At 45.7% G+C, this 15100-nt stretch overlaps 1 protein-coding gene across 1 annotated transcript in view; it reads right to left on the bottom strand.

Annotated features, from left to right (window-relative positions):
- The window catches only part of LOC105683196 (acetylcholine receptor subunit alpha-like 1), a 143993-nt gene extending 134144 nt beyond the window's left edge, over positions 1–9849 (bottom strand). The window contains exon 1 of the mRNA XM_048649125.1: positions 7778–9849. The gene's annotated coding sequence lies outside the window, so the exon portion shown is untranslated. The remainder of the gene's footprint in view (positions 1–7777) is intronic.
- Between the last annotated feature and the right edge of the window lie 5251 nt (positions 9850–15100).

Here is a 15100-nt window from a genome sequence, read left to right on the forward strand (position 1 = left end):
AAGTATACTATACATATAGCACTTGATGTGAGCCGTCGATGGAATTTTGCGCGCAACACGAACCCAGGCGTAAGCGACTTCGGACGTTCGTTCGTTTTTTTTTCCTCTCACGTATGGGGAGATGTCGCGAATAAGTGAATTTAGATCATTCGAATAGTTTAAAATGGAGCCTCGTTCCGATAAGCCAATCGTGATTTGAATGTGTTTTTCACTTGGCAAGGATCCTGAGGTAGAAAATTACCTTCCGAGTGGCGCGGGCTTATAACTCGAATACCACAAGCTATGTAACTTCCACGTACACATGTGTACAAAATACAGGTGTATGCTCGTGATCCACAATCGATAGTGAAATAAATTTTGACCATCTCCCTCTGTAGACGATTGGGAGCCCATGCCTAGCGCTAACACTTTTAAATTACAGTTATAAGTCACGATCCAGTTGACAGAACTATCGTCGAGTTGATTTCGTCGCACAGGGCTGTAATAGCTGTAGATATTTTTTCCTGTAGGAATGGCATCGGGAAAGGGGTGAAAACGAATGAAAGTAATAGAATTCAATGAGTTTTTTCAAGTCAATTCGGTTATTAGTCGTCCGCTGCAGCGACGTCCTCGCACGAAATGAGTCGACGGTGGAAACCTGACGACTCGAAAGTTTTCAAGTCTGATTAGAACGTACCACAAACCAATCAGCCCCGGTGTGAACTTTCTCTGGTGCAAGGCATTCGCAAAAGATTAAGTGGACCGTGATATGAAGGTGTGAGTTTAGTTTCGGTGACCCAGCAACAGCGGCGGCAGGGGCGCGCCAGCTCAACTACCTTCCGTTTTGGCACAAGCTGTACATTTCCGGGCTCGGGGGCGTCGGAGCATAGTTTTGATTGGGTTGCGCCACGTTTGAGTACATTTTCAACCGCATATTCTATTGACGCAATGCGGTTGGATCTTTAGATGGAACACACGGAGTGCCCGGTAAAAATTAAAATAAACGTAATTCGATCGGGTATGAAATTACAACGAATCAGTGAATTGCCGTGTTATTAGCCGGCTTTGCATCTGTTGTATTTTATTTTCCGTTCTATCTTTAATCTTCGAATTGCCAGTAGTTATACTCCTTTGGAGGGTCAACGCTCTCGGATATAGGAACGTTCGTTTATCAACTGGTCAACTTTGGTGCGATTTGCAGTTTCTCCGGTACCAAAACTGGAAATTCGTCTGGTAACTACGCTCGCATATGCGCGGGCAAAAACCACGAGAGAGCAGAAAGTGCTACAGATTTCAAAGTTGTACGGAGCGATACGTCCGGTGAAATTACTATCGGAAAATGTGGCTAGCTTGCGGATGTCAAATTTTGTTCAAATATCCATTAAAATAATCCACCCCCTTCACAAATATCTACATTCACTTGCCGATATACTCGCATCACACGTTCGATGTGTGCTTTCAACGTATGCACATTATTTCTCTGTTGTACTCGGTTGGAAAATTTATCGAGGTCCTTACAGTTTTCCAGCGTTTACATATTCTATGCATATATACATACGTGTGTATACGTACTTATGTTCGTATATTATATATAATTTAACGTAGCGTACGCCACCTGCGTTCACCATGAGTTTCTAATATTATAGGATAATAAGCTGCTGCGAATTGCGAAGAAACGATATTGCGTGGGTGTGCACCTATTTTGCCTCGACGCGTACATTATAATTACGCTTCAGCAAAAGCGAGTAGACGAACTTTCGCCCTCTAAACATCTTAAACTGGGAACTATTTAATATGCGATATACCCACCCTTAGAAGTATCTCTAGAAATATCGTACGTACATTATATCGAATACGCTAGCGATATGGCTACGACGAAGTCGCGTCGTCTTGCATCCGTCAAATATCAACTCATGTACCTCAACTGCATTTCGCGCGTTAACCACAATTTGCAATCAAACCAGTTCGGTGTATTTCCAGATCCACATCGACGGGTGATACGCACACGATTATTTGTAAATGCAACCCGATATCGGCGGAACAACGTGCGGCACATGGCGTTACTTTGGTCCGATAACAGCGTTCAAGTCGAGATGTGCGACGTCTGGCGACTTGATTCGAGTGGCCAGATAGGGTTGGTTTAATTTAGTCAGGTTGGGTTGGCTCGGCTTGAATTCACGTACGTGTGCGTTGCACATACACATAAGGAAATACGACGTGTCTGCTATCGATCCTGTGCACTAGCCAATTAAATTTCATCAGAAATGAATAATCGCGTAGGCGTCGGTGCGGGGCAAATTGTGCATAAGCTAAACGAAACAACAACTGGATTTAATCAGGTTTGAAAAGGGCAAGAATTAGGTACAGCTGGAAAATATTATATGGGTGGGCACTGTTTCGTACTCAGTCGAATGTCTTCAATTTCAACTCGAGCTGTTGACTCTGAATAAAGCGGTGTATAAAGTGGGGCAAAACGACTAGACCTAGTGTAGGTACATCTCCTTCAAAGTGTACACAAATAAGCTATTCAGCTTGTTTCTGAAAGTGAGCCTTCCTGCAGACCGTTCTGAACGAGATATACCTTGTACCGCTCGTCAACCGGCAGGACCCAGAAGCTTTTTTATAAACCGAGTATCACCGACGACTAAATCCAACGAAATCAATAATGTAAGTATATTCGCGGCAGACATTATTCCGATTCGGAATCCAACTTGAAAATTTGTCGCCACTGTCTGTCTCATATAATTTATATAATGTATATTCGATCTGCGATTGATTCCAGCGATTCATGGAAGCTCCTATCGTCAGATTATAATTCGTTATGATTTCCAAACGAGTTCGGTGATCGGTTGATTTTTTTTTCCGTCAGCTACGAGTCAATTTCGCAAGTTCGTTTTACTTCCGTGAAAAAGTAAGTAAAACTCGATGCAGTAAATTTTTCACAAATAACGAATGATACTCCGGAGTGAAATGGGAAAAAAAATGAAAAATATGCCAAGTGTGACGTCGGATCGAATGATACAACGAAAGAAAGAATGACCGAAAAATTGAGAGCTCATTTCATCTGACAAGCACGAGCGAGTCGTCGTTACCGTGCGGCTCAGCGCAAAAATACTCGAGTAGGAATTCTACCGGTTTTGGAATATACGCCAACTTCTGTAGGTTGAAACGCCCACGCCGCAGTCCCTATAGTATGGGATATACATGTATCGTTACCGAGTTGGAATTTATGAAACGTGCTTTATTCGCGTGCGAGGAGATCCCCTTATAGCCTTTGGAAGATCAACTTATTTTCACGATCCACGACGACTCTCCTGATGCCTGACTCCGAGATTGTTACGAGTATCACCGTAAGACAACTGCAAGAGAGGCACGGAGAACCGAAGGTGAAAAAAAAAGATTTCTACTCTACTTTATCAGCGTGTAACATGGATGCTGCTCGGTCATCGGGAACTCACGTCCGTCATGAACCGTTGCGATGGAAAAATTCATCATTCATTCGATATGAGAACTACGGGGAACGCGATCGAGGCAGCTTTCGGGATCGGGATCGAAAAAAAGCCACGGTGAAATGAGACCAGAAAGTGGGGTGTATGAAATCGCACGTAGCGCTCATGAGAAAACATTACGGGGTAACACCATAGCAGGAATTAATGACGCTTTTATTATTAACTACGGGGTCGTTTTAAATTTAACGGTCGCTTTAAATCTGCCACTGCTACTACCAGTGAGAACGAATTCAACATTACAGGAGAATAAACACGGGGAAATAAAATTTGATCCGAATTTCATTTGAACGGGGCCAGGACACATTCGCCACGTACGGGGATTTCTAAGGTAATGTTTTCTACGTCGGTCAGTCGTTGAATGCGAGACAACAAGGTAATCGGGTTCGTCTCCGGTTTGCAGTTTCGTTAAATAGGTGTATAGAGTTGAAAATGGGGTTCCGTCTGTGTAAACCGTGCGTGGTGACGCCTGCGCTGTTTCATATCCGAAACTAAACTTGAACGCGTGACGTAACGACGTTTCCGGAAGAGAACCGAGCTCCGGGCTCTCGGAGGGCGTTCTTGTTTTTATGTCACCCGATGTCTTGGAATTTCCTGCGCTTTGAACACACCCTTTAACGTTTCTGTTTTCCACTACGCGCCCCACGAATTCTAGGGACGCATTCTATTATTTAAGCTCGTTTGGTCCAATTGCGACGCGCCAGGCAGGCGACAACGGGGCACAAAGTTCTTCGTCGTAAACCTGACGACGTACAACCCGTTGTAAGCAGATAATGGAAAATTATTTTTAACTCGCTTTTTCACATTCCACCGACGTATATTCAATATTCCACATAGGATATCGGCGAGTAAACGAAAATATTGGATGTATTTTCTAAAGCCAGGAAATTGAAGGAAGGTTAAACCTCTATATTCGCGAAAATTCAACCCCCCTCCCCCAAAAAATTTATCTGTCGAGCATAATAGCTGTCACTGACAAAGTTCAACGAAGCATCCGGATGTCACTAGAATCAGTTACTCCGTGTCTCCTCTTTCTTCATTACCTCGTGGATTTTTAAATTTAATCCTTTGGAATATCCAAGCCATACACGACAAACTCCATACACGCTGTACGTAAGATCTGAAGGAATTTCGAGTACATGAATTTTCCCGACTGCTTGAGCTGTGTTATTTTCTATATCAGCGTGCACGGCTTTTGCTAAAGGTTGCTCGTATTCATGACTAGCTTTCTTTAATAATTCAACAATCTCAAGAATGCGGCTGCAGCTACTATACGTGTTCTTTCGCCTAGATGGAACGGTAATACCTATACATGCACGCATATACTGCGAACTTTCATCTTACGTCGAATATTTTGCAGTCTAGCGACGTACACTTTTTCGAGGTGTATTCGTTTTGCGTCGCTTTGCCAGCAATCGGCCGATTGAATTTTCATATTCATTTTCGGCGTAAGCTACGTACTTCCTCTCTCGAATAGTTCGAAAACCTTAAATCGGACCGGAAACGAACCTCGAATTTACATACGTAGCTTCAGCGTCACAATACATCCATGTAGCGGGTATCGGTAAATATCATTTGACCCGTTTGCGCGGGAGTTTCGAGAAATCGAAACGAGTATATCTACCGTTCGACCGTACGTATAGCGGGCAAGTTAACCAGATCCGGAACTATGGAACGTACAGTTCAGTGGCGTGCAGCGCTATAAATCAGCGCTTCTTATGCGGGTCGCGCTGAGGGCAACGATATGACCGTACAAGTTTATCATTGACGGAAAACGAGATAGGCGCATGGAGTGTGCAAAGTTCGGCGAAAACTCGATTCGACCTGTGATATGATCGTACGAATGACGGACTTGTATAATATGCAATGTACGGTGTCGTCCTCTGAATTACCCGATTAGATTCAAGTCTGGTGAACTTTTTGAAGTGCGAGTACAGACGATGAATCGTTTACGAGGACCTCGGTGTACCCAGGCTAGTTTCTAGTCGCAAATCTGCGATTCTTCGTTAATTGAGTGCTTGGAGCTCAAGTTTTCATCGGTTGAAAATTGAAGAGCCGAAAGAATACCATTGAATGGAAATGTCGCTGTAACTCTTCACGCAAGCTGGTATCGAAAATCGAATTTATACGAAATTCGCATCACCCACTATTGAATCTGTACTGCGGTACAGAAGTGCGTCGTTATCCTGTAGGTATGTAGGCGAATCCGAACATTCGACACGGTTGACAAGTGACGGTGCACTATGGAGCAGTTGAAGTGGCAGTCATCGTTGGAAAAATTTAGCGATACTTGACCGGTTTAATTTGCGAGAAATGTAATCTGGTAGTTTTTTTTTCTTTTTTTTCTCTTTTTACCCAACGAGTCGAGTCACCGTCGACCGGGTACGCAACAGCGATGTATGCAAAACTTGCGACTGCTCATCCATCCGCGCATTGTTCCTTTGGCTATTTCGCATCGGTACAGCGCGGTCGTGGTAACAACCGCGGTACGAGACCTCCTCCTCGTCGCGTATTTCCATGACACACCTACCTCCTGCCTATACGCCAACGGTCGCTTTTTCTCGGGGTCGCCGAACTTTGTTTACAAACAACGTAGGTACAGCCGGGGTTTATTCTCCGTCAAACGAATCACGGCATGCATAAATTGCACTTCGGATCTGCATCCTATGACGGAAAGACAGAACAGACGAAGTTAGTTCCGCACCTCTTGTACGGGCTTGATCCGGCACGCGAGACATTGAGATTTTAATCTGATTCGATGGCAATAACTTTAGTCGGAAAGGGTTTTTGAATTCGTAATCGCCACGAGGCGGATGCCTCGGAGTGGTGTGGAAATTTAGTAATGAAACTGCGGTGCTTTAGGTATTTGAAGAAAAAAACAGCTCCAACGTCCTTCGCATTTCCTTTTCAAGTTCCTTACGACTTTGTGAAAATCCTCTGCCTCACCCCGAGCGCCCTCCCGCCATTTTACACTCTGCTACCATCCAACGCTCACCCCACGTCAAAGAAACGAACATGGCCCGTCGTTTTACCTTGAGGGCCCAATTAAAAGCTTCTTTCGTACTTTCGAGGACTGATGGCGAGAGTGAGGAAGACCCCACTCGCCCCTTTTACGGTAGTCCGCAGGAGCGATAGGTACCTCATTCCATGCAATATTTCCCACTCTTTAGGTTCAACCGCACGTTCAGCCAAACGATTCCTACAAAATTGCGATGATAACGCAGAGTCAAAATATCAAAGCGTGCGCCGATGTAGTCGTTGATAAGTCAACGATGGTACGATCAACTATGATGTGCCGGGGACCAGGGGGGAGTCTTCCTCGTTCTTTTTCATTCTGAGATCAGACCGTGCTCGATTATCATTTGTTTGTTATTTCGGTCAACGGTTTTGCCATCGGAATTTCAAGTGGCTAGTAGATTGACTGGAATAACTCATGTTCTTCATTACTCTGGGGCGCGGTAATCGAGGTGCCCGGTAAAACTAGACGCAAAGGTTCACCTAGAATATCCAAGAAACCCGTTCGAGCGTAACACTTGAATCTTTTGTGCCCAACGAAGCCAGATAACGGAATCATTTAACACGAACAACTTTTCGCTCGTCGACTTTCTCGCGCTACGATTCCACCAAAGTTTCTCAACGCACATTTCTAAACGACAGTCGTGAAACGCGACAAAATTCTCCATTTTCCCTCCCCTTCCCTCATTTCTGTTACACCATTCTCCGACATGCTCCTAATTATTATGAGCATAATAATTATCGTTTTTATCATTATAATTCTAATTATCCAGAGCCTTGTACCTTATATCTACATTGTTTTTGTTCCAGGCAAGTTTTGGTTAATTTTCGTGATTTTCGTACTTCAAATTAATTTCACCTCCACGGTGTAAATGTCACGCTCGATGAATATAAACAAAGTGAAAAAAATCGCGAAGAGCTCGAACACGAGACTCAAGGAGATCGATCGATAATTAGGAGTTTACGGAGAGAGATGAATAACTTCGTATTCCTCGAGAAATTTTCACAGTAAAAAAGAAAAAAAAAAATAAAAGAAAAAAGACCAGGGTACAGATCATTGTCGTCGGCTGTAAAGAGAACTAGGCAACTTTGACCCGGTCAAAGAGTCGCATGCGACGAAAAGTTTGGAAATCCCTGAGATCTGGCGCTTGTGTACGGCGTACGGAGAGCGAGGTAAATGTGTGAACGCGAGGAGATACGGACATGGAAAAATGAAAACGGGGGTGGCCGTGGGAGTGAGCGAGTAGAAGTTAGGAAAGACGAGAGAGTGTACTTACGGTGTGTCCCCGACGGGTGGGCACATTGCCCGCGGGCGTCGAGGAATAGCCAGTGGTGAGCTACCGAACCCCCGGAGTCCTTTGGGGCGGGCACGATTTCGTGCTCCTGGCCAAGGTAATATTAGCAGTTCGCAGCCCTCTCCTCCAATGGCCACACATCCCTACGACTTTGTTTCTCCTGTAACCTCGTCGTCCTCGCGCTCCTTCTGCACCTTCCTCCACGCCCTCCACCTCCCCCGCCACCACCCGGCCACACTTTACCAGCAAAAATACCACCCCGACTAGACGAAGGCCTGCACCAAACTGTCTGCTACCACTGCAGCGTAAACTGCTGCACCATCGAATCGACGTCTATAATAATCTTTGACATGATGACGGGGTGTCCGATCACTCTCAATCGTTCGGCCACTTTCTTTCTACCCACAGGGTGAAAAAATTTCCTATCAAAACACACCGTTGCGAGAACTTACGGTGAGCGACCAATTCAATTTTGTCTTGTCGTAATGCTATTTTGATTGGCGAGGTTTTCGAGGTACATTTGAAAGTTATTTATCTCGAGAGAAGATTAGTCTAACTATTCGTTGGAGGTGTCTGAAGTCGGGAAAAATTCTTCAAAAACGACGAAAAAAAGGATATTCCTCCCCGGGGTCAGTCACTTTATTATCCTTGTTCGATGTTCCGTTAGCCGGCACTTGTCACTCGATTAGGTACTCGAACCTCTCGAATATCCCTTGGAAAATTTTATCCGACTTGTATTCTATTTTCTTTATGAACTTTTTCGCATCGAAATGCTCGAGTGAGTCTCTTCCAACCCCTGTACGTTTGCTGTGGGCAGACTCTGCGTGTGCACCTCTCCGCACGGTATGCAAAGCAAAACAATCGAGACAGTCACTCAGTTTCGGTTTCAACGCGGTATCCGATCGCGCACACAGCATTCACCGGTTAATCGAAAGCTCCGGGCACAGAACGATCACTATACGCTGCATAACCGAACAATCGTGGTATTGCTATCTCTGCGGCTTACACGGACCTGTACATATCGTTACATTCCTCGGCTTTTGTGTTTCCCTATTGAAAATAGAAGAATTTTTATTTCATAATCTTAGAGTCAAAAATTGTGCCGGCGCTCCGTACCGCGTAACACCCCGGCTTCACCCTGGACAACCTTAGAACAACGGACACTCCCAGCACTGGATCCACGCGCGTTCGGGTCAACGGGGTTTCGTCGGACACGATTCAAAACGCTCACGACGACCAATGGATTATCTTACGATCCGAACGACAAAACGTACGAACGATCCGAAACGTACGCACGTACGGACGTATCGGCGAACGTGTAAAAGACGAAACAACTAGCAAACGACCAAACCACCAGCCTCCTTGGCACTAGCGGTCCACGGCTCCAGCGCTCCAGAGCATCCCCGCCTGAACATAGACGCAGCCCCGCCGCACAACCACCCTGCGCCCTGGGAGCCAATACCAAACCATGTGGAAGCTCCGACGCGAGACGTCGCGACGGCTCACGACGCCCCACGACCCCTCACGAGCTCGCCCGAGCCTCCCTCCCAACCCCAGTCGATACTGACAGGGGTGATGCGAGGTCGGCTCGTCAGAGGGTGCTGAACAGGGTCGCTGGAATGCTGCGGGTACCATTGCCGCTGATACCGCTGCTGCTGAAACTTCCGCTGCCACTGCTACCGCTGCCGCCGCCGCTGCTTACACGCCTTGGTCGCCCTCGCCGTTGTTGTTGCTACCGCCGCCGCCACCGCACAGGGTTTGCTGCTACGGTCCCGGGGTCGGAGGGACGGAGAACTTTGTCCGTGCCCCGGGGACTCGGGCGTTTCTCCTCGGCTCCCTCCCTCCTACGCATGAACGGAGATGGGAATCTGCCGACAAAATCGTATTCCTCGGGGACCAGATACTGCCCAATTTATCACGAATCCATAGAAATTCATACTTTTCACACCGTACACCTCAAAGAAGGCAACGCAATTACTATTCGGTTAGGGTTCGTTTTGCCTTACTCCTCTCAGTTTATACCCGCACACCTCCGATCATTTGGCGCAGTGGTTCGGCATTTCGGTCGCTTATTTTATTTTATTTTATTTCATTTATTTATTTTTTTTTCTTTTCCACCCCCTCAGAGTGGGCTTGTATTTTCTCGCTGGAAACCTGTTTAACTTGCTTCATTAGATAAACGACGTAGCACACCCCGAGGTAGTTTTTTTTTTTTCCGTTCCTTTTTCTCTCTTCACTTTGTTCAGTCAATTTTCCCTTCCATCTCTCACGAGTACCTCACAAGGGCAATCGAGTGGTTCTTGGTCAAGTCCCCGAATACTTATGATAACCTCATAAGATTTGGTCTCAATTACTCTCTGAGAAATTCGCTTTAATTCGCTCGGCTCGAAAAAAGAAAGCCGATCCCTCTTCGATTTTATCGTATATTTCTTATCCTTCAAGCTCGATATAATATCGAAAGCAAACCCGCGACCCAAAAGAATTACCGCCTCCGCAAAGTAATACGTCAGATTCGCGATGAATTTGAAGGAGAGAATATACAAACCGTCACTTGTAACAACATCGAACTCTTGCAATTAGCGCTCGATCACTGCGACGAATAAAGTTCCGCGATAATAACGTTTGTAATTTTTGAAAAAAAAAAAAAAAAACAATTATCGTAACGTTACACTCTCGCAGTTTTCAAATTAGCTATAATACGAGCCAAGGGTTCGACAAAGTTTGAGGTGTATAACGAAGTCGGTCGTACAAGTGGTATATAGCGGGGAGTCCGATATTTCGCGTTTTTATTAGACGCCATTAAAGCTCGCTGCAGGGTGCGAACGGTGTAATACGTTGTACATCATATGCGCATGAAGAAGACAAACGTCCGAGGGGTACGAGGAGTTACTTTTCTCCCATCTTTTCTTCGTTGTTGAGAGACGAGAAGAGAGAGAGAGAGAGAGAGAGAGAGAAAAAAGCTCCGCACATAATTCATCGGATCACAAGGAAAAGCATAACTAGTCGGGAGACACTCGACCGCGAGGGACATACGTGTTAAGGATTTTTGGGGATTACGCGGGAGGCAAAGGGGACTGGAAAGGAAAACTTCGTCGACCAATGGCTGAGGTAACAACGCCCGCGCCGTCGGTCTTCGCGATTACATATTTTATGCAGGTCCCTTTGTATCTGCGTAGTTTCGCGTCCATCGAAGCGGGCCATCGGCTCCATTTTTTCATCCCCTCTCCGTCCGTCCGTCCATGACCTTATCTATTCACTTATTACTCATTCGATGCATCGCCGAGTTTCGATGCTGCAAGGGCTTATAAATGCCGTTGAATCGATTGATTCGCGGGAGGATTGTCATAGGAGAAGAACAAACAATGCCAAGTAGATTTTCCGACACTGTAGTTCAAGATCCGAGTTATATTAGGGTTACTTTAACGGCGAGGCTGAACACTTACCGAACCTGAAATGAGCTTTGCGAACGGTCCTTCGCCTCTTATCGGCTTCAGAACCTCGAAACTCGTCGGGAACGGTCGCTTTCGTCAACGTGTAGGGACGTGGCGGGCGTGGTTGAATCGATCCAGATCTTGGATTCATCCGGTGACTGGAGAGTGATTCGTTAATCCTATTTCCAATTGATAACAGCCCGGCTGACCAGGCGCAACATTTTTCCTATGAATGGAAAAGAATTCCCTTACGGGGAAAAAAAAAAACTAACAAGTGCGAGAATTCACTCATTCCACAAACGAATCGACCGATCTTGTACGGGCGTTTTGAGGTCAACAGCGATTGAATATATTCCATGATAAAGGAGCATCCCGCATAATATCGCTGACGAATGATTCTGCGAATTGAATCGCACGGTGCACGTCGCGCGCCCTTTGAATCCCTGCACTTTGTGAACTCTGTAGAGATCGTTAACGTGAAACGAACCGTAATCGAACTATACCGATCCGCTGTTTACGGTGGGATGGAAATGGCGTTGGTCAGTCCATTGTTCGATTGTAAAGAATAAATTGATAGCACAGAAAATAAGGTGTACCGATGAAGCTGCCCAACAAAATTAGTCGCACGTTGTACAGATTGTATCCCTTTGCTCCGCGATTCTTAACCAACCGTTTTCTCGTGCTCCAGCGAGTTTTTGCAACGTTCTTTTCCACGTGGGCCTTACGCAACGAGAGATTAAAAAAGACGAATTCAAGCAGATTCGGTGGCGTCTGGTGGGAGGGCAAAGGAATTCCACCGCCGACGCGCGACGTCCGCTGTGTTATTCGACCGAATGGAAAATGCTTCGTCCCAGGGTGCTTTTCGAACTCCTCTATTTTGGGCAGCTGTTTACGCTTACCCACTCCGAAGTCTGAGTATATATGAATGGAGAAATGTCCAGCCGAGTTACCACCGTCGACTCGAGCACCGGAGTCTGAACGACTTCTTAAGACTACAAACAACGTTTCACCGTTATACATAGCCATACAAAACGACGGTGTCTGTCGAAGTCGATTCATCTTGTCGAGATGAAAAAAATGAACTAATTCAGACGGTCGTTCGGCGAATTGAATAGCGACGACGTATATGTATACGCATATTCCTTCGGATCAATCAACGTTGTCGTTTGAACCGATGAAAATAGTAAATAAGTTTCAAGGTTATCGAAGTTTCAAGTGTCTTCTGATGCATTCCAAACTTGAGCGTAAAAAAACATATCTCTATACAATTCGCCGTTCCACCAACTGACCTAATATGCGTGGCGAACAATGACCAAAATATCCCAAAGATTCCTAGCTACGTATACCAATGAATTACAGAGGAGCCAGGGATTGGGGAATTCTAAGGGTTGAATATATACCAAAGTTTACGCAGGCGAATTCTATCCGTTTCTCCCTACTCATCGTTTAATTTCTACGCGGGTATAGCCTCTGTGCGGAGGGAATGATAAACGAAGCACTCCGTAATAAGAGATGCAACGCGATTGTATCGGGATCAAATTCTGCTCGTGGTTTTAGGGCTGCGGGTTTAGGCTGGAAGATATGCTATAGATATAACGGTAACGGGGTAAACTTGAGGTTGAAGAATAACCGACATTAAATGATACACAAGAGAAGCCGGTGGATCCGGGGCACTACGGACGCTGCAAGGAAGAGGTTTGGGATTCGAGTGGATGCAGAGGATAAATAGAGGGATTAAAGAGGGCGGCAATCGTGGATGCAAATGCGGCGCGGTGTTCCGTCATGCGTAGACCCTCGACGGTGGCTTCTTCTCCCGTAACCTGCCTCCCCCCACCCCCCGTCTCGTCCACTTTATCTCCCTTCTTTCTCTTCACTTCGCTCTCGGAAAGCGGCAGCGCACAGTAGCGGTAGTCGTCTACCGTACGTACGTACGACCTACGTACGTACATCCATACCGATACGTAGTACGCTCGTACCGCCGTCTGCGTAGGGTGAAAAAACAAATAGGTATACACGCGTCTACCGTGTGTATGCCTCGCACGTTCGCTGACGCCTGCATGGATCCCTTAGTCGAACCTTTGGTCTTCAGAAGCCCTGATGCAACTTGCCACTCCCGCTTACGTGTCGTACGGTACTCAGCTTTTTTGCGCGCTCTCCAAATTTTATTTCAGTAAGAAAGAAGCACGAGGATCCGGATGCATAAATTTATTTTTCTCGTCTCCTACATCGGATCATTCGCGCGTGCATCACCGTCTCGACTATACATAGACTGAATTTATTTAACGATTTTCGAATCATCTCGCATCGAAGTAATCGAGCTTGTGCGTCGGTAGCCGTTAAATTTACAGCGAAATCTATCTACCTCCGGAGCGTGTAGACACATGCCGCAACGGAGTTTCGAATATTTTCCGTAATACGAAGCTTAATACGACGCAATATCCGAGGCGCACTTGAACAACGTGAAGCAGTACTCAAGACTACACGTTGTTCGCATCGCGCGAGCGATCCCGCAAGAAGCTCTCATAACTATAACGTGATTGCGTATATAAACTCTAAACTGCGAGTCGATAGTCAGATCATACAACGTAGTTGTGTTCGCCCACAACTGTCTACCGTACAACCTGAGACGAGATTGGTTATCGAAAGTACTTCGTCAAATTGAATTTCTAGCTCGTTGATAGCTGCGTTCCGAGTTTGAGACTTGATTAATCTAGTCTAGATCGTGTCTCCGCTTGAAAAATCGCAACGTTTTAGGCTAATAATTGTGAGTAAGTTAACAGAAATCAGATGCGAATCGAAACTTATGTACATTCGAACGAGAAATTTAACAAGCCAACAAGTATCGGAGATAGACTTGTTTCGTTGAATATTCAAGTGCGCAAACTGTTTCAACTCTGTTTTGGTTCTTCCGTCCTCGGGAGGGTCTGACAATGGGTCGCATAGCTGGCGGGTAGGTCCTCAGAACCCTCTTGAAATCAACCGCTAGTCGATGACTGAGGGTGGTTGATGAACGGCTGAAGTGGAGGCGGCTTCGAAAGGTCTGTAACGAGATAACAATATTTTTTAATTGACACAAAGTGCCATATTATTTTCTCGGGACCTAATTCCTTGCCAGTTTAACCTTTCCATTAAATTTCCACCCTCCGTGATTTATTCGCTAACCGAGGTAATCGGCCAGCGCGGCGTTGGCGTGAGAACTCCACTTCTGTTTTATATCTCCGCAAAAAAAAACGATGGTCAAAATTTGTTCATCGTCGCAAAAGATACCCCCGAATGCATGTAAATCTAACGTCACGCTCAACCACCAAAGCTACCTCATCGCTTCACCTTCGTCCCTAACCCGAGATACCCTTGACTGTCACTCGCTACGCGCCCGATAGAAAATACGCCGTACTTGCGGCAGAACGTTCCACGTTGTGCAACTTTTCTCGCTATCGAACTCAATCAATGGACGATTTCCAAGGCCTCAAGAATTTGCGAGCTCGCTGCGCGTTATATACCTGTACAGTCTACACGGATACAGGGTGTCCTTCTTTGAATTATCTATTAAAATGGAGCGTGGATATTGCCCGGTAACTCGATGAGGTAATCGGATGGATGAATATTTTGGGTATGAAAGGCAATATTTCATCTTCCAGAGGAATAATCGAATTGGAAATAAATCGTACGTTCGAAACAAATCTATTCACCTCCCGAAACGCGCGAATTGCACACGTGAAATTTCGTGAGTAAGTGACGAAGAAAATTGTTTTTTTTTTATCACCGTCGAACGTGTTCCTCGATACCGAGCCGGTTCCGTTGTCTAATTTAAAATGGGACACCCTTCGAGTATGCATATTGCACAATATAGGTATAGGTACGGCCATACCGCATG

The sequence above is a fragment of the Athalia rosae genome, chromosome 1, assembly GCF_917208135.1.
Source record: "Athalia rosae chromosome 1, iyAthRosa1.1, whole genome shotgun sequence".
Taxonomy (NCBI): Eukaryota; Metazoa; Arthropoda; class Insecta; order Hymenoptera; family Athaliidae; genus Athalia; species Athalia rosae.